A 25,748-nucleotide genomic window follows, 5' to 3' on the forward strand; every position below is an offset into this window, starting at 1 on the left:
TAAATACCTAAATAAATAAATAAATAAAATCCCCTCTCCAAATTGTGATTACTTATTGGGAGGGTAGTAATATATTTAAATGTAATGAGCAAACACTGTAAGAGAATCCAGGGGGAAAAAATCTTGAGCATTAGAATCAGAAGGCTCTCACTAAAACTGCTAATATACCAAATACCAGCTGTAGGACCTGTAACACATCACCTTAAATTCTCTGAGCCTTCATTTCTTCAACCTGGTAAATAAGCATCATAATCCCTCCAGTCACATTTTCTGTCAGGAACAGCCCAATATAGAAAAGTATTAGGGATAAGAGCAGGTGAAAAGGAATAGGAGGTAAAAAAGGAAGAACCAGGGCAGGCAAGAAGGACTGGCAGGGAAGGTGTGAGGCTGATGACAGACAGGGCTCAGTTGAGAGGAACAGTGGGAAACCATCATTAGGAAAAAAGGTAGTCATGATTCCTAGGAGCAGAGTCAGAGGGGTTTCATACCCCAGATTGGGAAAGATAACAATTTCTATCAGAAAGCAAAGGGGAAGTACTTGCCATCAATTAGGAAAAGACCTGGAAAGTGTAGGAAAAGGCAAGAACTTAGCCTTACAAGCATCACAGACAGCCTAGCTGGGGTGCTTAGACATCAGCAGCATAACTAGGGACTATTTTATATTGAATTCAGCTATCTAATGTTTGAGGCATATTACAATGGCAAGTTTTTGGCTCCCTAGCACATTTTTCCCCCCTCTCTCTTGTTTTTATGACAAGCCATAGAATGTGCACAACCTCCCCAACTCTGCTCACAGATATAGAAAGATGACCCAGATCTGGCCAATTGGATACAGCATTTCTAAGAATGCTATTCAAAATACTTCACCTAGCAAAAGGGCACCAATGGTCCCAATGGGCTCCTGCCATGAATAACCAATATGACCAAAACTGGTACAAAAGTGGCTGAATGTCAGCCCTGCCCACTCCCCTGGGCATACAATGAGTCCAGCAGTGGACCCATGAGCAAGCAGGGCCAACTAGATCCTTCTCTGAGAATGACAAATGAACCTTAGGAAAAAGAAACAAAGCTCTTTACATTATTATAGCTAAGACATGAAGCCTGAGATAAGAAGGAAGAGTGAAAACAATCAGACACAGGCAGAAATGAGAGAAGAGCTGAAAAAAGTCCTGGTGAAGTTGTGTCCTTATTCTCAAGCCCCTCGGTCATGCAGTTCTTTCTTTAATTCGTGGTGAGCACCATCATCCTTCCCCATTATCTGAGCCAATCAACTCTATTTTTTCCTTAAGCTCATTCAAATAGGGATTATCACATATAATCAAGGTTTCTGTCTAAAATTCTTCTGCTCACTGTGGCAAACTTTAGCAGTGCACAAAAAGTGACCATGTGCCAAATTAATTACAACAGAAAGACAAGAAACCATTAGAAGGAGAAAGGAAAGAAAGCCCTGAACCTGAGAATTTGTTTTGGAGGGAAGAAATTTCCACCCACAGCACATGTGACCAACTGGTAATAGTTATCCTTGGATCAGTATCTGCTGAAAACTGTGCCTCAAGACCCCAGGAGCCATTCCATGTCAGAGCAACCCTGTCCAATGCTAAGTACACCCCCACCACCCTCCCAGGTCTCTGGTGTTCAGTCTGCTTCCAGTTAATATGCACCTTCTCCTGTGCTGCATTATCCCTGGCTCTGGTTGTTTCAAGCAAGCAAATTCTATTGACAAGTTATTAGTTTCTTAGCAATGGAGGCTCAAGGCATCACATATAGTAAATGCTCAAGGAATGCTTAGCTTAGGTCATAACAGAGTGGCCACATTCCATGATGAACAGTCCTCAGCCTCCCACCTGGCCACGTAGTCTAGCTGCCTCCATTTATGGAGTACAGGCCTAGCTAATAGGCATGTAAGTAAACAGCGCTGGCTGAATAGTCTGAATCCCTAGGGGCCAGAGGTCAAATGACAAAAACCCATGGACTTGTCAGATCCAAATTTAGGTGACCCTGATCATGAGCAATGAGAAGGGAAAGTTCAGCTGAGTAAGAAATTCTCCATAGGTTTAAAGAAAAATCTTAGAAGTGATGTAAAGCTCAGGAGAAGTCTGTACAGAGAACACCTTCAGTTAATCCCACCTTTAAGAGTTCATTATAATAGTCAGATGACCCAAGTCAGATATCACTAGGTTTATAAGTGCTTGTGGCTTATTATAAGGCTGTGCATCAAGGACAGCCAAAAAGACAGGAACATGTAGGATCGATGGACTGATAAAATGCAGGATAGTGGAAGCAGAAACAGAATAGGGCACTGAATATCACACCTACGCTCTCTACGGTCACGCAGATGTCTGATCAGCCTTTAACAGGGTCCCCTTGCCTAGGGAGGCTTTTGGTCGACTTCAAACAGAACCCATTCACTCTCCATTCATAACCACTAGGTAAATTATGCACATGTCCTCCAGACTACCTTAGGAGAATGTCTCAAACATGGGGCTCCATGCCCTCCACAACCCAGACCTAGCGAGGCCCAGGCAAAAAGGTATGTGCAGTGGTCTCCAGACATGCTTCCCTATCCCCCAACCACATGGCAGAGTCAGGCCCCAGCTGGGGAGAATGAGTTCAACAGTGAGTCACCAACCTGAGAAGTGGGAGGGACAGAGCAGAGCCAGAACCAAGGAGGCACTGGTTTTGAATCCCTGGATCCATTCATGCCTGAGGCCAGCAACCACCTGAGGCAACCTGATTCTGAGACCAATGAACTCCCTTTCCTGTCTAATTTTCATTTTCATCAGAAATAACCATTACAAATATAGAAAGCTAAATTACATAGAGAGTGATGCTTCTTTGAATAAGTAACATTAAAGTTGAGACCAGAAGAATGAACAAGAGGAATCATCAAGGAAGAGTTGGAGGCTAAGGTTCCAGGTAAAAGGAAAAAAATATGCAAAGGCCCTGAGAGTAGAAAGAACTTTCTGAAGGGGTATCATGGAGGACCAGTAAGAGGAAAGGTAGGCTATGCACGCAGATCATGCAGGCTATGCAGAGGACTTCGTAGCTCATTTTTTGTATACTATCCATGACTATAAATCTACATTTAACAGCATGATTTAAACTAAAATGACCTAAGCCAATGTTAATTTTCCTAGAGACATGCTCTAACTGAAAACACAACTATTCCCCCACCACACCACTGTATCATGTCTCCTTGACTATTTCTGTTTCTTTTCTGACTTGAATTTTTTTTTTATCAAATGTACATCACAGCAGTTCAACAGTCCCCTTCCCCCACCCACCGGCCCCCACTGACTCCCATCCACCTTGACAACCACTAGTCACTTCTTAGTCTAATGTTGTTTTGTTCCTTCTGTTATGCTTTGTTTTTATATTCCAAAAATAAGTGAAATCATATGGTATTTGTCTTTCTCCACTTGGTTCATTTTACTGATCCTAATACCCTCTAGATACATCTCTATTGTTGCAGATGACAGGATTTTTCTTTTCTTTTTGTGGCTGAATAATATTCCACTATATGTATGTACCACACCTTCTTTATCCAGTCATCTACTGATGGCCACTTAGGTTGCTTCCATATCTTGGCTATAGCAAATAGTGCAGTGATAAAAACAGGGGTGCATATACATTTTTCAATCAGGGATTTTGTTTTCTTCTGGTAAATTCCTCAGAGTGGAATTCCTGGGTCAAATGGTATTTCTATTTTTACTTTTTTGAGGAATATCCATACTGCTTTCCAAAGTGGATGCACCAATTTGCCATCCCACCAACAATGTAGGAAGGTTCCTATTTCTCCCTGCCCTCACCAAAATTTGTTATTTCTTGTCTTTTGGATGGTGGCCATTCTAACTCATTGTGGTTTTAATTTGCATTTCCCTGATAATTAATGATGTGGAGCATCTTTTCATATGCCTGTTGGCCATCTGAATTTCTTCTTTGGAAAAGTGTCTGTTCAGATCCTCTGCACATTTTTAAATCAGGTTGTTTGTTTTCTGGACGTTCAGGCATGTGAGCTCTTTAGATATTTTGGATGTTAACCCCTTGTCAGATATGTCATTTACATGTATATTCTCCCGTACTGTAGGATGCCTTTTTATTCTGCTGATGGTATCTTTTGCTGTACAGAAGCTTTTTAGTCTGATATAGTCCCACCTGTTCAGTTTTTATTTTGTTTCCCTTGCCCAAAAAGATGTGTTCAGGCAAAAGTTGCTTATGTTTATATTAAAAAGATTTTTGCCTATGTTTTCTTCTGTGAGTTTTATGGTTTCATGTCTTACATTCAGGTCTTTGATATATCTCAAGTTTTCTTTTGTGTATGGAGTTAGACAATAATCCACTTTCATTCTCTTACATGCAGCTGTCCAGTTTTCCCAACAAGTTGGTGAAGAGGCTATCATTTTCCCATTGTATACCCATGGATCCTTTATTGTATATTAATTGATTATATATGCTTGGGTTTATATCTGGGCTCTCTATTGTGTTCCATTGATCTATGGGTCTGTTCTCCTGCCGGTACCAAATTGTCTTGATTACTGTGGCTTTGTAGTAGAGCTTGAAGTCACTGAGCATAATTCCCCAGCTTTGTTCTTCCTTCTCAGGATTGCTTTGGCTATTTGGGGTCTTCTGTAATTTCATGGGAATTTTATAACTATTTTTTCTCATTCATTGAAAAATGCTGTTGGTATTTTGATAGGGATTGCATTGACTCTGTAGACTGCTATACGCAGGAGAGTCATTTTGACAATATTAATTCTTCCTATCCATGAGCATGGGATAGATTTCCATTTTTTGGTGTCTTCTATAATTTCTCTCATGAGTGTCTTATAGTTTTCATAGTGTAGATCTTTCACCTCCTTGGTCAGTTTTACTACTAGGTATTTTATTCTTCTTGATGCAATTATGAATGGAATTGTTTTCCTGATTTCTCTTTCTGCTACTTCATTGCTAGTATATAGGAATGCAACAGATTTCTGTGTATTAATTTTGTATCCTGCAACTTTGCTGAATTCAGTTATTACTTCTAGTAGATACCTGGTGGTGTCTTTAGGGTTTTCTATGTACAATATCATGTCACCTGCAAATAGTGAGACTTTAAGTTCTTCCTAACAAATTTGCAAGCATTTTATCTCTTTGTGTTGTCTGATTGTGGTGGCAAGGAACTCCAGTGCTATGTTTAATAAAAGTGATAAGACTAGGCATCCTTTTCTTGTTCCTGATCTTAAAGGAAAAGCTTTCAGCTTTTCCCTATTAAGTATGATATTGGCTGTGGGTTTGTCATATATGGCCTTTATTATTTGAGGTACTTATCCTCTGTACCCATTGTGTTGAAAGTTTTTATCATGAATGGATGTTGAATTTTATCAAATGCTTTTTCAGCAATCTATGGAGATGATCAAGTGGTTTTTGTCCTTCTTTTTGTTGTTGTGTATGATGTTGATAGATGCTCGTATATTGTTGCATTCTTGCATCCCTGGAATAAATCCCACTTATTCATGATGGATGACCTTTTTCATGTATTTTTGGATTTGGTTTAATAATATTTTGTTAAGGATTTTTGCATCTGTGCTCATCAGGGATATTGGTTTGTAATTTTCTTTTCTTGTGGTGTCATTGGTTTTGGTATTAGAGTGATGCTGGCCTCATAGAATGAGTCTGGTGATATTCTCTCCTCTTCTACTTTTTGGAATGCTTTAAGAAGGATGGGTACTAGCTCTTTTTAAATGTTGGTAGAATTCAGCTGTGCAGCCATCTGGAGCTGGAGTTTTGTTATGGTGGAATTTTTGATTACCAACTTGGTTTCATTGCTGGTAATTGGTCTGTGCATGTCTTCTGTTTTCTTCCTGGGTCAGTCTTGAAATGTTTTATTTTTCCAGGAAGTCCATTTCTTCAAAGTTTTTCAATTTATTGGCATATAATTTTTCATAGTATTCTCATTTAATAATTATTCATATTTCTGCAGTATCCATTGTGATTATTCTTCATTTATGTTTATGTTTATGTGGATACAAACTCTTTTTCTCTTGATAAGGCCGGCTAGAGATTTATCTATTTTATTTATTTCCTCAAAGAACCAGTTCCTGCTTTCATTAATTTTTCCTATTATTTTATTCTTCTCTATTTTATTTATTTCTTCTCTGATCTTAAATTTTGTCCTCTCCTTCTACTGATTTAGGGTTTCATTTGTTCTTTTTCAGTTTCTTTAATTGTGATTTTAGACTGTTAATTGGGGATTGTTTCTTGAGGTAACCCTGTACCCTGTATTGCTACATACTTTCCTCTTAGAATTGCCTTTGCTGTATCCCAGATTTTGGGCTGCTGTGTTTTTGTTTTCATTTGTCTCCATGTATTGCTTGATTTTTGTTTTAATTTGTTCATTGATCCACTTATTATTAAAAGCATGTTATTTAACCTCCATGTGTTTGTAACTCTTTTGTTTTCTTTGTGTAATTTATTTCTAGTTTCATACCATTGTGGTCTGAGAACTGCTTGATACAATTTTAATCTTTTTGAATTTATTGAAGCTCTTCTTGTGGTCTAGTATGTGATCTGTTCTGGAGAACATTCCATGTAGACTTGAGAAAAATGTGTATTCTGCTGCTTTTCAGTGGAGTGTTCTATAGATAACTGTAAAGTCCATTTGACCTAACATATCATTCAGTGCTTCTGTTTCCTTATTTATTTTATGTCTGGTTGATCTGTCTATTGATTTGAATGGGGTGTTAAAGTCTCCTAAAATGAATGTGCAACCTATATCCCCCTTTAATTCTGTTAGTATTTGTTCTACATATTTAGGTGCTCCTATGTTGGGTGCATAGATATTTATAATGGTTGTATCCTCTTTTTGGACCGATCCCCTTTATCATTATGTAATTTTCCTTCTTTGTCTCTTGTTACTTTCTTTGTTTTGAAATACATTTTGTCTCGTATCAGTACTGCTACTCCTGCTTTTTTCCCCTTATTATTTGCCTGGAATATCTTTATCCATCCCTTCACTTTTAGTCTGTGTATATCTTTGGGTCTGAAATGAGTCTCTTGTAGGCAGCATATAGACGAGTCTTGTTTCCTTATGCACTCTGCCACTCAATGTCTTTTCATTCATGCATTCAGTCCATTTACATTTTAGGTGATTATTGATAGATATATACTTATTGCCATTTTATTAACTGTTTTCTGCTGTTTTTTTATCTCCTCTCTGTTCCTTTCTTCCTCACTTATATTCTTCTCATCATTGATGGCTTTTTTAGTGTTGTAATTGTATTTCTCCCTTTAAAATTTATTTTTGTGTGTGTGCATTTATTGTAGGCTTTAGCTTTGTGGTTACCAAAAGTTCAAGGATAGCTTCTTTAATATATAATAATCTATCTTAAATTGCTGAGTACTCTATTTTAAACACAATCTAAAGGTACCTTTTTCCTTCTTCTTCCTGAACATTTTTCATATTAGATGTCATAATCTGTACTTTTTGTGTATCCCTTGATTGATTTTGTGTATAGTTGATTTTGTTTCTTTTGTTTTAATTAAATACTTGCTTGTAATTAGTTGGTCTACTACCTTTACAGTGGGTTTACTTTCACTGGTGAAAAAGCTATTTAGCCTTAGGGTCATTTTCATCTACAGCAATCTCTTTAAAATATCAAATATCATGTAAGACTGGCTTAGTGGTGGTGAATTCCTCCAACTTTTGTTTAACTGGAAATTGTTTGATACATGCTCCAAATTTAAGTGATAATCTTGCTAGATAGAGGACGCTTGGTTGGAGGTCCTTCTGTTTCAGGACATTAAATTTATCATGCCACTCCCTTCTGGCCTGAAGAGTTTCTGTTGAGAAGTCTGCTGATAGCCTGATGGGATTTCCTTTATAAGTAATCTTTTTTGACTCTGGCTGCTTTCAACACTCCCTTCCTTATTCTTGATTGTTGCCATTTTAATTATTATATATCTTGGTGTTATCTTTCTGGGGTTCCCTTTGTTTTGGGCTCTTTGTACTTCCATAACCTGAGTGTCTTTCCTTCCCCAGATTAGGGAAGTTTTCAAGAATTATTTATTTCAAGAGATTTTCTATCCTTTTGTCTTTCTCTTCTCCTTCTGCTACCCCTATTATGCAATTATTGTTTCAAATGAATTGGTCACATAGCTCTATTATCATTCCTTCATTCCTAGAGATCCTTTTTTCTCTCTGTTCCACAGCTTCTTTGTTTTCCTGTTCTCTAATTTCTATTTTTCATTTACCATCTCCTCTACATGATCTAATCTACCTTTAAATTCCTCCATTGCATGTTTCATTTCAGATACTGTATTCTTCAACTCTGAGTGGCTCTTTTTCAGTTTTCTATCTCTTTGTTGAAGTCCTCTCTGTGATCTTCAATACTTTTCTGTAAATTTGTGAGCATGTTTATGACTTTTATTTTGAAATCTTTATCAAGAAGATTGGTGATATCTGTTTCATTTAGCCCTCTTTCTGTGGTCCTGTCTTGTAGTTTTGATAGGATCAAATTCCTCTGCCTGCTCATTTTGTCAGGGATTCTGTGTTTCTTCCTTTGTATTAGATGTCTCTGCTATGTTTTCTGGTCTAAAGAGTAATAGCTTCATGAAGAAAGTATGCTATGGTTCCCAGAAGCTGAAGATTCTTTACCCTCTCATGCCTGGTTCTATTTTGTGGGAAGCTCACCTGTTGACATCCCTTGGGTGGGACACCTTTCTGTCTGGCATCTGTAGTTATCTAAGTCTGGGTGGGAAGTTTGCTTGAGCTGCTGCCTTTGTGATCAGCTCAGGAATCTCTGTTGAGCTCACTGTGTGTGGGGCCACCCTCTGCCTGGCCTGTAGCAATGGTGTGGCTACAGGGCTAATGGGGTGGGTAGACCAATGTGCCCCAGCCAGATGCACAGCACCAGCTTTGGACAGCTGCAGGGAGGAAGGAGCTCTTGGGGATGGCTCCTGCAGGCACCTTCCTGGTTGGGCTAAATGGAGCCAAGTGATCTGGAAGAGTCTCCCTCTACCTGCGAGGCAGCAAAGTCTGATGCTGATGCTTGGCCAAGTGGGTTGGTTCCCAGCAGCAAGCAGGGAGGTGCCTCTGGACTGCCTGCCAGCAAGCAGGATGGAGTGTCTGGAGCTCCCAAGAGTTCCCAATCAGTTGGGCTGAGGAAGAGCTGGAGAGGTATCCTCCACCTGCCCTTTCTCCTGAGGAGAGAGCTCCATCCAACCCTTGTTACCTCTGGTACCCCTCTCACTGCTGGCAAGTCTTTCAAAATGCTACCTTTGCTTTGAGTCTCAGGACTGGTGGAGTGTGCCTGCCCTCCATACTGGCTGGAGTCTCAGCCTCCCAGAGTGTTCTGCCTGCACCTGGTGTTCAGCTCCAATAATTACCAAGAGCCAATGTAATGTGGGCTCATCTCCCAGAGCAGATCTACAGGGCCAGGGGTACAGTGCTCCTGGGGTCCTACCCCCTCCCTGCTCTGTTCTTCTTTCTCCCACTGTAGGCTAAATTCAGGGGAGCACCTGGGTCCCACTTGATCTTGGCTTTTTTGGGTTCCACTTGCCTCACCCTTTTCTGTGTGGTCCTCTCTTCTTCCTCAATTATAGGGAGTCTGTTTTGAAGTTTTCAGTTCATTTTCAGTTCTTGTTGCATTTGCTGTATTTTTCTCTTTTATGTGTTTTTGGGAGGAGGTTTCCATCTTGCCTTCCTATTATGCCATCTTTAATCTGTTAATCCTTCCCTGACTTTCAATATACACATTTCATACTGTATACAGCTGACTCTGAGTCCAAATTTCCCTCATCCTACACTAGAACAGGCACACATCCTCTAACAGAAGATGGCAGGGGAATGATACTGTGGATAACACTACTGTTCCAACTAAGTTTATGGAAAGTGGCTCCCGGGAGACCAATTAGAGTCAATACCCAACTCTTACTAATAGTGGTGGCCAAGTTCTCTGATCTCCATCACCTTTATGCAGCTCTGCTTCATTGCCTCTCTAGATCACATGTAAGGGGAATTTAAGGTTGGTGGAAAATGTGGTTACTAAGAAGTTCAAACACCTGCTCTCTCTAAGTAAAGGACATTTAATATTCTTTCCGCCAGCTTTCCAATGACCCAACTGCTTTAAAAAAAAAAAAACACTGTAAGTTCTCACAATCCTGACATGTCAGTTCCTTTAAATGGATCACTTTATGTAATAACAGAAGTACCAGAGGCAGTGCCAGCAGTAACTAGATGCCTCTTAGAACCATTACTAGATGTCAGCCAGCAAGAGGAGCCCCTACATGTTTTGTTTCACAAACCAAATTACAACTAGGGAAATTGAGGCTCTGAAAGGTGAATTACGATGATTAAGGAAAAGGTACAAAATGAGAATCAAACCTGGATGCAAAGAGTATACCCAAAAACTACTATGTTATGTGACCTTCATCATCAAGAAAGGGTGATGATTGGTATATAAAGCAAATAAGATGAAGACAATAACTAGCCTCTAGGAAAAGCTCCAAATGAAATAAAGCCAGTAGAGGACATACAGAGAGATAAGTAAAATGCCAGATAAATAAACACACACTGCATATTTCTCCCTGGCTAGTCTAAACTTAGAGGTCAGGGTTACCATTGTTTCTTCCTGCATTCTTTTCTAATTGTCACATGCATATACTGCCCACTACACCAATAATCTGGCATGTGAGATCCTGTGATGAGCCTTTGACAATCCACCTTTGTTTTAAATGTCCACAGCCCCAGAAGCCAAGGTAAGAAAACACTACAGCTTGTCTCAGTCATTTCATTCCTCCTGAGAGTTTCAGCTTCTTTCCCTTCTAACTGGGTAGTATGAGGCAAATTATTTAACCTCTGTGAGCCTTAGGTTTTTCAACTATGAAATTACCTTCCTTAAGGAGTTGCTGTGGATTACATGAAATAATTCATACTTAGCATTTGTCATTTGTCATCATGCATAGCATACAGTAAACATTTAATAAATTCCAGCTATCACTGGCCATATTATTATGTATAAGATCTTCCAAGAAAATATAATGTATGAAAAATCAAAATTTCCAAATATGTGTATTAAACTTAAAGATTATTAACAATATTAAAAGAATCTTCATTTTACAAGGATTTTCCATAGGAATCTTTTTTATTTTTAGATAGAAATCTTCCCTAGAGCATTACAAATGGGATTAGGTCTGTGCTACTCACTACACTTCTGACACCACATGTGTGGTTTTTTTCCCTCACACCAACCAATCTCCAGCTTTCTAGACACCAAATGGGTGTCCTACAATTCAATTCTGACACTATGTGGAGTTAGCAACAGACTTCACAGGCTTAAGGGCTCAATCCCACAAGACTGGCCTCACTTCACATGGCAGTTACACGTATTTGGGGTCCAGGGTACCCACACTGCTATCTGACTTGGCTACAAAGCTGAGCGTTTCCACAAAAAGCCCTTTCAGGTTCGGTAATTTGCTAGAACAGCTCAAAGAACTTAGGGAAGCACTCTACTTAACATTTACTGGTTTACTATAAAGGATACAGCCCTAGACCAGCCAGATGGAAAGGATGCACAGGGCAGGGTGCAGGGTACAGATTTTCCATGTCCTCTCTGGGTGTGCCACCCTCCTACTACCTCGGCATATTCACCACCCCAGAAGCTCTCCAAACCCTGTAGCTTATGGATTTTTAAGGAAGTTTCACTATGTAGGAATGGTTGATTAAATCATTGGTCATTGGTGATTAACTCAATCTCCAGCTCCTCTCCCAGTCCCAGAGGTTGGGGACTGGATTGAACGCTCCAGTGGTCTAATCATGCCTTGGACTTTCTGGTGACCAGCATTCATTCTCAAGTTATCTGGTCCCCGGCCACCAGCCATCTCATTAGGATACAAAAGGCACTCTGATCACTCCACAGACTACAGGATGTTAGGACTTGTGTGCCAGGGACCTAGGACAAAGATCAAATATATATTTCTTACAGTACCCACACTTGGGTACCCAAAAGTTAACTTACTATAACTCTGAAAAAAGTTTGTTGTATATAGAGAAGTATATTTAAATGACAGTGTTTAATAACCCTATGTCCAAAAAAGATCTCTAGAAGGGAAAAGATTACCAAAAAGATCTGCCATTTCTAGAGAAATCAAGCCAGCTAACAGATATTCCCAAATAATTCACCATACAAGAGAACCACAGAAAGTAAAAACTTCCATCCTGGAACAAACCAAAGAGCTGACTTGTTAAAGGCTGAACACCACAAGGTTTGAGAGATGAGAATGAATTAAGCTCAAGAAAGTGAGAAAAAGGAATGAGATATAATCAACCACATAATCTTAGCTGGGTTGCATAAACTTTATGGACTTGAGTTTCCTCACTGATGAAATAAGATTAGTTGTACATAGATGATTTTTCAGGGTACTTTTCAGGCCTGTTTTTGCTTTCCAATGCAGTAACCCTCGAAAGGCTACCACTGCCTAGGGAAAATAATACAGAGAATTTGTCTCAGGTAACAGCACTCTTCAAGTGGAAAGCATGCTATTTAACTTGGACTGATGATTTTGAGCAGGTCACAGAGGTGTTTGCCATCCTGACTGCCTGCTATTGTGCCCCTTCCTGCTTATGCATGCAAAGAAGGAGATACCCTCTTTTTTTTTTATGTCCAGTTTTAGCAATAAGTAAGTTCTAGGAAGAGAGAGTCTCCTTGAGCAGTCAGGGGCAGGTATAACAGCTTTCATTTAAGAAACCACTATACCTTGATAACAGATAGCTCTTCATGTTGGAAAGCACTGCATTTATTGAAGAGTAGGTCAACAGTACAAGCTGTTCTCCTGGCAAGGGAAGATCCTGGCAGTGAGAGGTAAATAGGAATGTCATGTGGGCATCTGGGATATAAACATCACCCTACCTTATGCCATGATCATAAAGACTGTATCAACTCTCACAGTGATCTCATTATAGAGAAAATCATTCCAGGTTTATTAAACCTAGGGAAAATATGCATTCCTTAATCTGTCAAGTGGCCAAGAGTATAAGTGCTGCTGGGAAGAATTAACTAAATGAGAATGATCAGAACAGCTAGGATTAGCAAATACCCAACGTATATTCTTCTTGATGCCTCATTGATAAATGTAAGTGGAGCCCATTTCAGGCCATTAGACTTGGGATACATGCATCATAGTTCTTGATTTTAAGAAAGAGAATTGACCCTGACTAAATCAAAAGCAAACACATTCTGGATGGAGAGTGTCATAGAACAAAGAGGAGCCTAGAGAAATTTATCACCAGGCCAAGAGAACCAAGGGAACCCAGAAGCCAAAAAGTGGGAAGCACATTAAGCACACAGCTGCAGCTGGGAGGGGATGGCTCTGCAGCTGCTCTCCCTGAGGACGGACTGACAACTGTAGTTTGTGTCCTCACTCACTCAGGAGAGAAAAAGAATGTGACCACCAGGGCTAGGTTGCATGTCAGTGCCCTAAGAGCAGAGAACAGAAGGCTTTGTCTTCTTCAGATCCCGTGGAGGGATAATGCACCTGGTAATTTACCATCCCAACAACACTACATAAAATGATGGAGGGCAGGTCTCCCAAAGAAAATCAGGGTATTATTCAGAAAGAAGAATTTATGCTTGCTTGCAACCAAAAGAAACAAAGAAGGAAAAACAAGGTAAAAACAAAAGTTTGTATGTATGTTCATTATTTAATAAACCTTTCAAGGGTATGTGATATTATAACAAAGACAATCCCAGGGCATAAAAGATCTTACCAACCAAGAAGTACAATATCTAATACACTCTTACTACCTTAGGTATCCCAAGTTGTTGTGCATTAAGAAAGGGATGCTAATGTAGTTGCAATGCCTGTACTCAAAAGTGTCCAAGAACTGGGTTGCTGGACCAATTTTGACAAGATCAGTGGGTTACTGTCCTTCCTTTCCTCTCTCATTTAAAGATGGGTAAAAAAATGCAAGAAATCCCACAGGCCTCACCAAGCAAGAGTCCCTAGCTCTCGAACTGAGTTATTTCACATGTGCAGCAGCAGTTAACAAAAGTCTATAGATTCAAGTAAGGAAAATATCTGTACCCTCTCCTAAGCCAGGTTTTCAATAGCCAGGAATCCAGAACAAATGATCTGGACTTAGGAAGATTCATCCTCATACCAAGGCCCAAACGGGATGTTTGGTGGCAGTGTACCCTTTGCAGATCAATGGATAAACATTACACCTTCTGTGGGAGTTCAGACAGCATTTAACCTGAGATCTGAAGATGGCATCATGAGGGATGTCATCACGGCCTGAGTTGATGTGCTTCAGAAACCACCTACTTCCAATCTTCCTACTTCACTGAACAATGAGGTATAAGTTATAGTAATGAAAATCCTTCTAAGGAGTTTTTGCCTACAGTGGGCAATTTTCTTTTTTTTTATAAATCATTTTAATTTTTGTATTTAATTATCACAATCTGTTCTTCCTTTTCCATGATAAAATAGTCAACCTAGATGCTTTCAGTCAGCAATTACTAAACCATAAAAAGTACAAATATAATTTGGTGTGTTTTTTAATATCCACAAAAGACTACCCTGTTCTATTAACATAACACACAAACAATATGAATTGTTTAAAATAAAGAATGAAATTCAGTAAGGCCTTAAAACATCATGCTGCAGTTTCAAAATGTTTGAATCATGAAAAATTGTTGGGCACAGATGAGCGGACATGAAATGCTGTTACTCAAGGGAGTCCCTGAATCTGTGTTAGGTGAGGACAAGAGTTATGAAACTGAAGTCAATATTAAATGAGCACCAGAAAAAAGGGCATATGGGAAAATCAGGGTACTGCTGTTTGCTTTCCCAGTGTTTCTACTCATGCACCAATAAATATTTTGTTGTACCCAGAGGTGCCCAATATTTACCCAGTTCTTCCAGGAACTAACTTGATCACTCCTGCCTCATTAGTTAACTTTTTGTTGTTCATCAGTATTCCATACGAACTGAAGTGATTACACTTAATCTAAAGAATTATAGCCAATTTCCTAACATGCCTAAGTTGGTAACTTGCATAATTTTGAACAGGAAGCATAATCTTATTTGATGGATACTTAATTCATATGTAGTGCCTAAAAGTGAAGAGAGCTGGGATCTGGTCCTGACTCTATTTCTAGAACAAGTCAACCTCTCTGAACCTCTGTTTTCTATTTTAAAACCAGAGATTGAACTACATGAATATGATTAAATATCTCTATTAATTGATTTAACATTCAGAGAAAGGAATCAACTTATCAAAGATCAAAGGGAATATGGATTATTAGATGTCTTTTTTACTTCAAGCAGAAGTACCAATTGGAAACTTTACCTTCTGGTATTAAATGTTTTCTTTCACAGTCCTACTTTTATTTTTTTTTCCCACAAGCTTCTTTGTAATGCCAAAGTTTTATGGAGAAGCTGGATGAACTCTTTCCATGCTTATCCATGTATTCGTATGTGTGTACATTCATGTATGTACAGAAGTCACAGTCTACTAGGACCAAATATGCAAACAAGAATTACTATACAGCATGATATTTGCTCTGATGGAAGAAGTAAAAACGTTTCCCTGGGGATATACTTATTCCAGATGGTACAGTTATGGTACCTATGCCAGACTCTAATGATCAAGGGAGGATTCAGAGAAATAGAGATATGTAAACCAAGCTGAGACACAAAAGATGAGAATGAATTACCCATTAAAAGGGGGTAGTAGGAATAGCCCAGGCAAAAAAAAAAAAAAACAACTTGTGACATTCCAGAAGCAAAAGAGAGCATCGTAGAGTCAAGAATAAGAAACAAATTCTTCTAGCAAGAGTTAAGGTTGTCTGCAAGCACATGTCATCAAGGGCCTGTGGGTGTATGAATATATGGAGATGAAATAGATGCATATGTAGATATATACAGATATCTCCATGTTGTGATGGTTAAGCTTATGGGTCAACTTGACTAGACTAAGGGATGTTCAGATAGCTGGTAAGACATTACTTGTGGGTGTGTCTCTGAGGGTGTCTTTGAGAGAGATTAGTATTTGAATCCACAGCCTGACTAAAGTAGATGGCCCTTACCAACACAAGTAGACATAATCCAATCTGTTGAGGGCCTGAATAGAAAACACAAAGGAAGGGAAAATCCATTCCTTATGCTTTAGCTGAGACATTTTCTCCTGCATTCATCCATGAGTGCTCCTGGTTCTTGGACTTTTTGGACTGAGACCAAGACTTATACCACCAGTCCCCTGATTCTCACACCTTGGCACTCAAACTGAATTACACCACCATTTTCTGGTTCTTCAGCTTGCAGATAGCAGATTGTGGAACTCTTCAGCCTTCAAAACCACATGAGCCAGTTCCTATAATAAACCTCCTCATACATATCTATTTCTCTATATCCACATCCATCTATCTATATATATCACTGGTTCCATTTCTTGTAACTAATACATACATTTACATATCAGAGATTAAGCAGGAGAGTAACATTGATTAAACTTAACATTTTAGAAAGATTGTTCTGTCTGCAGTGCAATGAATAAATATGAAGAGAGTACCACTGGAGGGAGAGAATCCAGATGAGAAACAGTAGTGGCCTGGGCAAGGACAACAGTGATAGAGATAGAGAAAAGTGATAGAACAATAAAAAATTATGTAGCAGGGAGCATCAACAGGGCTTAATGATTAACTAGGTGTGCGGGAATAAAGGAGATGGAGGAGTCAAGGTTGACACCAATTTCTTCACCCGAGCAATTGTTTAATGGTACCATTCTGGAGGGAAAGGAAAAGTATACTTGTGAGTTTCATAAGTTTGAGGCACCTGTTCAGGAGGGTAATATCAGACTAGACTAGAAATACAGATTTGGGAGTTATCAGCATACTGAAGGTGAGATCAACTAGGGAGAATGGGCTAAGGAAGAAGAAAATAGGGTGCAGATAAAAGCTCTTGGGGATAATCAGTAAATGGCTAAATTAACTATTACACAATCTGTAGAAACTATGCAAGTAGTGACACTATGATTAGGGAAAGTGCTTCACGATATTCAGTTGGACTTAAAAGGCATACCATAAAACTGAACGTATTACCACTATGTACTTACAGGGAGCACCCCGGGCCCTTCTTTGGGCTTTCTTAGAGGAACTCATGCCGTCATGTTTCTTATAGCAGTGTAAGGTTGGGACAAAAAGTAAGGGAAGCTATGTGCTGACATTTTTTTAATGTGTAAGCATCTCAGATCTTTTTGTTTTTATTTTGTTGTATTAAATTATCATTGATATACAATCTTATATTGGTTTCAAGTATACAACACAATGGTTCAACCACTACCCATATTATTAAATCTTCATCCCCCTTAGTACAATTTCTATTTGTCAACATAGGAAGACGTTATATAATCATAGGCTATGTTCTCTATGCTGTACTACCATCCCTGTGACCAACTTATATTATGATTGAGAATTTTTGTTCTCTTTTATACCCCTCACCCTCCCACCTACCCACCCCAAACCTCCCCATGGTAATCACCAGTCACTTTCAGTATCTACAAATCTACTGCTACTTTATCCATTTTGTTTTGTTTTTATACTCCACAAATAAGTGAAATCATTTGGTATTTGTCTTTCTCCACCTGGCTTATTTTACTGAGCATAATACCCTCTAGATCCATCCATGTTGTTGCAAATGGCAGGATTTTTTTTTATGGCAGAGTAATATTACATCGTGTGTGTGTACCACCTCTTCTCTGTCCATGCATCTATTGTTGGACATTTAGGTTGCTTCCATAACTAGGCAATTGTAAATAATAGAGCAATAAACATGTGGTGCACGAATATTTTCAAATAATGAATTTTGTTTCCTTCAGATAAATTCCTGTAAGTGGGATTACTGGGTCATATGGTATTTCTATTTTTAGTTTTTTGAGGACCCTCAATACTGCTTTCAACAGTGGCTGTGACAATTTACATTTCCATCAACAGTGTAGGAGGGTTCCATTTTCTCTGCATTCTCGCCAACATTTGTCATTTCTTGTTTTTTGGATAGTGGCCGTTATGGCTGGTATGAAGGAATATCTCATTGTGGTTTTGATTTGCATTTTCCTGTGGAGCATCTTTTCATGTACCTGTTGGCCATCTGTATTTCTCCCTTGGAAAAATGTCTATGGTCCTTCACCCATTTTTAATCAGATTATTTGTTTTTCAGTGTTGAGTCGTATGAGTTCTTTATATATTTTGGATGTCAACTCCTTATCAGATAAATCATTTATAAATACATTCTCCCATACTGCAGATTGCCTTTTTGATCTTCTGATGGTGCCCTTTGCTGTGCAGAAGCTTTTTAGTTTGATGTAGTACCACTTGTTCATTTTTTATTTTGTTTCCCTTGCCCAAGGAGATATGTCCAGGAAAAAATTGCTCATGCTTATGTTCAAGAGATTATTCTTGTTTTCTTCTAAGAGTTTTATGGTTTCATATCTTACATTTAGATCCTTGATTCATTTCAAGTTTACTTTTGTGTATGGATTTAGACAATAATCCAGTTTCATTCTCTTGCATGTATCTGTCTGCCCAGTTTTCCTACCAGTTATTGAAGACATTGCCTTTTCTCCATTGTATATTCATGGCTCCTTTATCATCTATTAATTGGCCATATATGCACGGGCCCAGATGTAAACTCTGGGCTCTCTATTGTTCCACTGATCTATGGGTATTTTCTTGTGCCAATACCAGACTATTTTGATTAGTGTAGCTCTATAGCATAGCTTGAAGTCAGGGAGCATAATACCCCCAGCTTTGTTCTTCTTTCTCAGGATTGCTTTGTCTATTTGTGATCTTTTGTGGTTCCATATGAATTTTAGGATTATTTGCTCTAGTTCATTGAAAAATGCCATTGGTATTTTGATAGGGATTACATAAATCTGTAAATTGCTTTGGGCAGGATGGCCATTTTGACAATATTAATTCTGCTTATCTATGAGCGTAGGATAAATTTCCTTATTTGTGTCTTCTTTCATTTCTCTCATGAGTGTCTTATACATCTCAGACCTTTGTGAATTGATATTACTAGAGAATAAGTGTCATCTCTCTCCCTTCTTTTCATTAAATGTTACCCTGTATTACGGTTCCCTCCGCCCCCACCATGTCCTTTCATCTCTGAGGTGGTTCCCATGACAACAGTGAGGTACTGAGGAGGTAAGACAAACGCACCACTATCCCAAGGTTTATACATGAAATGTTTAATACATTAAAAGTGAGATACCAAAATTTACTTTAAAAGCTATAAAGGAAACTACTAGGAAAAGTATATAGCCAACAAAAAAGACGATAACAAATGTAAATTGGATTCCTCATCTTTCATAGCACAGCATCAGTATAAACTTCCTGAAGCTAAGAAATCAAGCATTAGAGATACAAACAGCTCAAAAGAGAAAAAAAGAAAACTAAAAAGAGAAATGAGAAATGGCCAAAAATGGATTTTTTTCTAATGAGTGTGCCTGTAGAAGGGTAGTGGGAGAAAGGGACTCCCCCCGCCCCATTTTCTAGAGCAATTTTAGGTACAGCAAAACTGAGTGGAAAGTACAAAGAGGTCCTATATCCGCTACCCTCATCCCAAGCACACACAGTATCCCTGAATGAGAGTGGCAGATTTGTAACAATCAATGAACCAGCACTGACAGACACATCATTACCACCCAAAGTCCATAATGTACATGAAGGTACACTCATGGTGCTCTACATTCTGTGGGTTTGGACAAATGTTTAATGGTATGTGTCTAACATTATAACATCATACAGAATAGTTCCAATGCCCTAAAAATCCTCAATGCCTAGTCTATTCATCTCTCCTCCCATTTCCCATACTCTGGTAAAACCATAGTTTTACCTTTTCCAGAACATCTTAACTTGGAATCATACAGTATGTATGATTCAGACTAGTTTCTCCCACTCACTTAAGCACTTAAGGTTCCTCCATGTCTTTTCATGGTTTAACAGTTCATTTATTTTTAGCACTGAATAACATTTCATTGTCTATATATATATCACTATCAGTTCACCTACTGAAATACTTGTTTGTTTCCAAGTTTTGGTAATTATGAATAAAGCTTTATAAACATCCATGTGCAAGTATTTGTGTTTTCACAAATTTTCGACTCCTTTGAGTAAATATCAAGGAACACAACTGCTGAATCATAGAGCAAAAGTGTGTCTAGTTTTCTAAAAATATGCCAAATTGTCTTCCAAGGTGGCTGTATCACTTTGTATTCCCATCAGCAATGAATGAGAACTCCTGTAGTTCCACATGCTCACTAGCAATTGGTGTAGTCAATATTTTGGATTGTTGCCATCCTACTAGGAGTGTAGTGGTATCCATTGTTTTAATTTGTAATTCCATAATGACATATTTTGTTGTTCATTTTTTAATATGTTTATTTGCTAACTATGTATCTTCTTTGGTAAGGTGACTACAGATATTTAGCAATTTTTCTATTAAATTTTTCATTTTTTTATTATTGAGTCTTAAGAGTTTTTGAATATTCTGAGTAACAATCCTTTATCAGAGATGTCCTTTGCAGATACTTTTCCCAAGTTGATGGTCTGTCTTCTCATTCTCTTGATACAGTCTTTGTAAAACAAGTATTTTATTTTAATGCAGTCTGACTTAACACTTATTTCTCTAATAGATTGTGCCTTTGATGCTGTATTTAAAAAGTCATCACCACACCCAAGGTCATCTAGATTTTCTCTTATTATATTCTGGATGTTTTATAGATTTGCATTTTACACGTAGGTCTATGATCCCTTTTGAGTTAATTTTTATGAAGTTAAAAAAAATGCTTTAATTTTTTTATCTTGAAACCTTTCGTACTATTTTATTTTTGTTTCCACTTGTATGTCTTATTTTTAGGATAATATTTTTTTCATTATTGCCCACAAACTTGATGATACAGCTTCTAAGTAATTATCATAGGAAAATAACCAGAGGTTTTGACAAATGTGCTCATCCAAAACTATTTATAATAGTAAAATTTTGGAGACAACCTAAGTACAGAAAATTACAAGAATGGTTAGATAAAGTATATTATACTCAGATGATGGAATGTTACAAAGCTATTTAAAATAATGTTTACTTCCCTGGAAGGAATTGTACCAAATGTTATCATTAGAATATGAAGTGTGAATTATTTATATATCATTCTTTATACTTTTCTATATTACGTGAATTCATTTTATAATCAGAAAAGGATTAAGATTTTCATTAAGGCCCTCAGAATAAGATTTACAGTGACAAACATATTTTTCAGGACATGGAACCAAAATAAAGATCTGATGCCCTTTCTCACTATTATCCTGAAGTAGATTTAAGCATCCAAAATACATATAAGTCTCCAAAGCAGGTATCAGTGGAAAATAATTAGTGAAGCTTAGTTTATTAAGAAGAGAATTTAGATAATTAGAAGGGAGATTTGGGGATTAGAAAGGATAAATGAGACAACTATAGTTGGGAACAAGAAAGAGCTCTTCAAAGTCTCTTTATAAACATGGTATCTCAACAGACAGCAAAGGATCTTCAACTTCTGAAACTCTGTGATATAAACTACATCCAGCCTATCTTGATAGCAGTCATTTATCTTAACTGTGGGACAAAGGCCTACCATATGAAATTTCACTGAGCCTTGTTGCCAAATAATGTCTACTTAGAGAAGAAGCTTTGTATTGGTAGGATAGGTCCGGAACTGAAAGTTAAAGGCTAAAGTTTAAGCCCCAGCACAACTGCTTGTTTAGGGTATGATTTGAGCAAGTCATATAACCAATATGGGATGGGACAGTTATCTCATGTGTTAATGATACCAGCTCTGTCTCTATCAAACAGTTGTTATGAGGATCAAATGAGATCATATAAATGAACTAAGAAGTGCTATACAAAATGAATCTTTTATAAAAAAAAAACCTCTCACTCTAGCAGTAATGGTTTGCCCTCCAATAGTAATTCAGAAGATCAAAAACTGAATCCCTGGTTGAAAGGGCAACTAACTAATATGGCTGCTGAGGCAAGCAACCTCTTGCTCTTCCTCCCTGGCCACTCCACGTCCAGCACAAATGAATCTGATTTCAAAAAGCAGATGACCTCAGGCAGCTGAGGGTCATTTGCTAGCTGAGGTTTACATGTACCAGACTGGAACTACCAAACACCTGCTCAAATCCACATCTATACTGTTGATTGATCTGTTCATTCATTTATTACTGAGGGCAGATTATGTGCCAGGTACTGTAAACAAACAATTAGGAAGAGAAATTGGACAAAGATCTGCACACTTGGAGCTCATACCAAGAGGGGAAAAAACATTAATCACAGAAACATACACAAAATTAAAATGAAAATTTTTATGACAATATAAAGAAAGAATAGAGTTGGAGGAACTAAGTGAATAGAGGAGTATAGAAGAGTCTTTCCTGGGTTGCGATTTGAGGTGAATAGTTGAGGAGAAAAGAATAAAGTGATCAAGTAGAAGGATCAGCATTAATAAAGGTCCTGTTGCATAAGACAGTGACATTCAAGAAACTGAAAAGAGGAAAGTCAATCTGCAGCACAGAGAGTGAAAATGAATGAGGTGTAAAATGAGAGTAAAAAAGTAGACCATGTTAAAGATTTCTGTCTGTATTCTGAGAGCAATGAGGGCCACTGAAAGCCACCGAACAGAGAAGTGACAAGATACACTTTGGATTTTTAAAGACTGCTCAAACTATAATGTATCAGGACACCAGGTGTATCTCTGGAAGGAGGGGGTTCCCTGCCTGAGTCAAGTTCTCTATGAATTCAGTGAGACCACATAAAGGCAAGGGCAAGAAGATGGGGCTTAAAGGGGGTTACCATGGTTTTTCTCAAGGCAGCAGACCTCAGTCTCTCCTTGTTCCCTTCTCTCCTGGCCATACACCAAGCTCCCTGCTCCCACACTTGGGCCTAATTCCCTGGGAGCACCAAAACTCCATGGCTGTCTCCCCACACTCCCAGCAGCCTGCTCCTTCCCCACCCCTCACACCAGGAGGAACTTTGTGGGAGGGTCTCTGGCAACTGGCAGACACCTGACCAATTATGTACCAAGAACACAGGGAGAGAAGAGAATGGGTATTTCCTCTCTACCCCTCCCCTGGACAGGTACTCCCATGACTGACCAGTGGTTCTGTCCCCAGTAAACATCCCATAGATGTGCAAACAGGCTCTTATATGAATATACAATGAGGACTATTAAAGCCAGGCAGGAACCCTGGTCAGAAATATCCATCTTCCCCACACGAGGTCAGTGTATATGATATTTATATACAGATTTAAAACACACAGAGTTACATACAGGATCCTTCAGATAAAAACTTTCTATTTAAGTTCTAACTTCAAAAAAACCACTGTAACTCCTTGACTCTACTTCTACAAGACAATATAAATGACCAAAAGCAAGAGACTGCTGATGAAGCCTAACCTAATTAATACTACCTGGGAAGAATTAATAAAATGTAATGAGTTTGGGGCCTCATTTTTCTCACATTTTTCCAGCATGGTACACCAACAGGTTTGGTTAATGAAAAAGAAGAGATAGATTAACAGAGGCAAGGGTCAAAAAGTCTGAGAACAACTGGAAAACTCTAGCGAGCACTATGAGTACAAGCATCAACATCTACCATGGAGTTCTTCCCCACAGTATTAAGATACACTAATGTATCAACCAACAGTGAGACATCAGAAGTAACTGGATTCTAACAATAGCCCAAATACCAATGTTCTGCAGTTAATGGATGATCAGCCTTTTCATGGATATCCCTGTAATAACTTCACTCTCATTCATATCCAGTCTATATTTAAACATTTTTCATTGAAATATAGTTGATATACAATATTATACTGGTTTCAGATGAACAACTTAGTGATTCATCATTATATACATTATTAAATGTTCACCATAATAAGTATAGTTCCCACCTGTCACCATACAAAGATTTTACAATGTTATGAGCTATATCCCTCTGCTATACTTCCATCCCTGTGACTAAATTTTCTTATAATGTGACATTTGTATCTCTTTATCCCCTTTACCTACTTCACCCATCCCCTTGTCCTATGGTAACCAACTGTCTGTTCCCTCTGTTTATCACTCATATCCATTCGGAAACATTTTCCTGAATAAAGGAAAAAGGAGCTGTTAGAGCACTGGGGCACTGAAGCACACACAACCCATAAATGTTTCTCATTTGTGCTAAAAACTTCACTGTGTTCTCACTAACATACAATTGGTAGTTGAAACCATTTAAAAGTTATTGTACCATGTGCTATCTGTAACTTATTCTTCTTTTTTCTTACACAGGTATAAACATGTAACAGTAAAGCAAGCACAGATTAAGGAAGCTTGAATAGGTGCTCACTTTGGCAGCACATAGACTAAAACTAGAATGATACAGAGACTAGCACGGCCACTGTGGAAGGATGACAACAAATTTGCAAAGGATTCCATAAAAAAAAAGAAGAAGAAGAAGAAGAAAGATGAGTGGTACACACACATTTACCTAAGGCATGAGTGAAAATGATGCTAAAAACACTTCAGCTACAAATGGCACATTTATCATTTCTAGGTCAAAACCACGTGACAATACAAGTGAACTTTGTAGGAATGCTAGTCACACAGATAACACATAAAATCTTGCAATTATAAGCTTTACAATCATCACAATAAAGCAAAGATTTTTATGTTTAGTTTTTGGTGGTATATACTTGCTTGCTTCATTACCTAGTAGAGTATAACTTCTTAAGTGAATCTAAAAATCAAATTAGTCATGTTAACTGATTTTCCTGTGCAAATCATACTTTTAAGATCATAAAATGGTACACTGTATCACTGACATGTCAGCAGAATATCTTAATGAATGTCATGCCAAGTGAATACAAATGGTGGTACTATTTGCTTATTTAGTTTGGATTTTATCCAAATCTGGGTATACTTGTGGAAGGGTAATATGCACCCATCCTATGCATCATCTAGGAAAAGTCTGATGTTCAGAGACCTTGGCAAGGGAAAGTGAAGTGGGCAGGAGATGAGCATAAGTGAGAAAGAGCAGGGAGGCATCAAAAGATCTTCCAGGATTCTGGCTTTTAGCACAGTATGGGCACTATAAACCTGGTGGTGAGGGTGCAGGGAGCAAGGAATGGGAACATCAGCTCAAACAAGGAATCGTAGAAGCACTGACCCAGACACCGAGAGTAACAAGAACAAGAATCAAAGAAGATAGTGAAAGGAATCAGAGACCAAACCTTGAGAATGCAGAGATAAGTCTTCAGCAGAAGGGGCAGGCAGGACTGAATAAACTGAAAGTTGAAACAGAGTGGTGATGAACCTGATCTCAGTCTTGATTGTGTGCCCTGTCTCAGGGCAAGAGGATAAAGATATACTGGTAGCCACAGAGGGACATATGTTCCTTATGACTAGAAAGTTCAACCTTCTAAATCTGATCTAGGGAATCAAGAAAAATCAGGGCAAACCTAAAAAGAGCAGAGTAACAACTGGGAAAGATTCATTGTGTGAGATGCTTTAGACAGAGGGATGGAGGAACCACCCCTGGGTTCAAATCCTGTCTCTATTACTAATAGCTCAAATTTAGGTTAGTTATTCAATCTCTGTTCACTTCAGTTTCCTTCTATACACAACAGGGTATACAAAAGCTAGTAATTCCCACTTCTCAAAGATATAAAGGAGATTAAATAGAAGAACACAAAAT

General features: G+C 38.3%; 1 non-coding gene across 1 annotated transcript; it reads left to right on the forward strand.

Annotated features, from left to right (window-relative positions):
* Positions 1 to 24,393: 24,393 nt before the first annotated feature.
* Positions 24,394 to 24,497, forward strand: LOC118972572 (U6 spliceosomal RNA). The gene has a single exon (XR_005061605.2). It is a non-coding gene; the product is annotated as a U6 spliceosomal RNA (small nuclear RNA).
* The last annotated feature ends 1,251 nt before the right edge of the window (positions 24,498 to 25,748 follow it).

This window comes from Manis javanica, chromosome 3 (assembly GCF_040802235.1).
Source record: "Manis javanica isolate MJ-LG chromosome 3, MJ_LKY, whole genome shotgun sequence".
Lineage (NCBI taxonomy): Eukaryota > Metazoa > Chordata > Mammalia > Pholidota > Manidae > Manis > Manis javanica.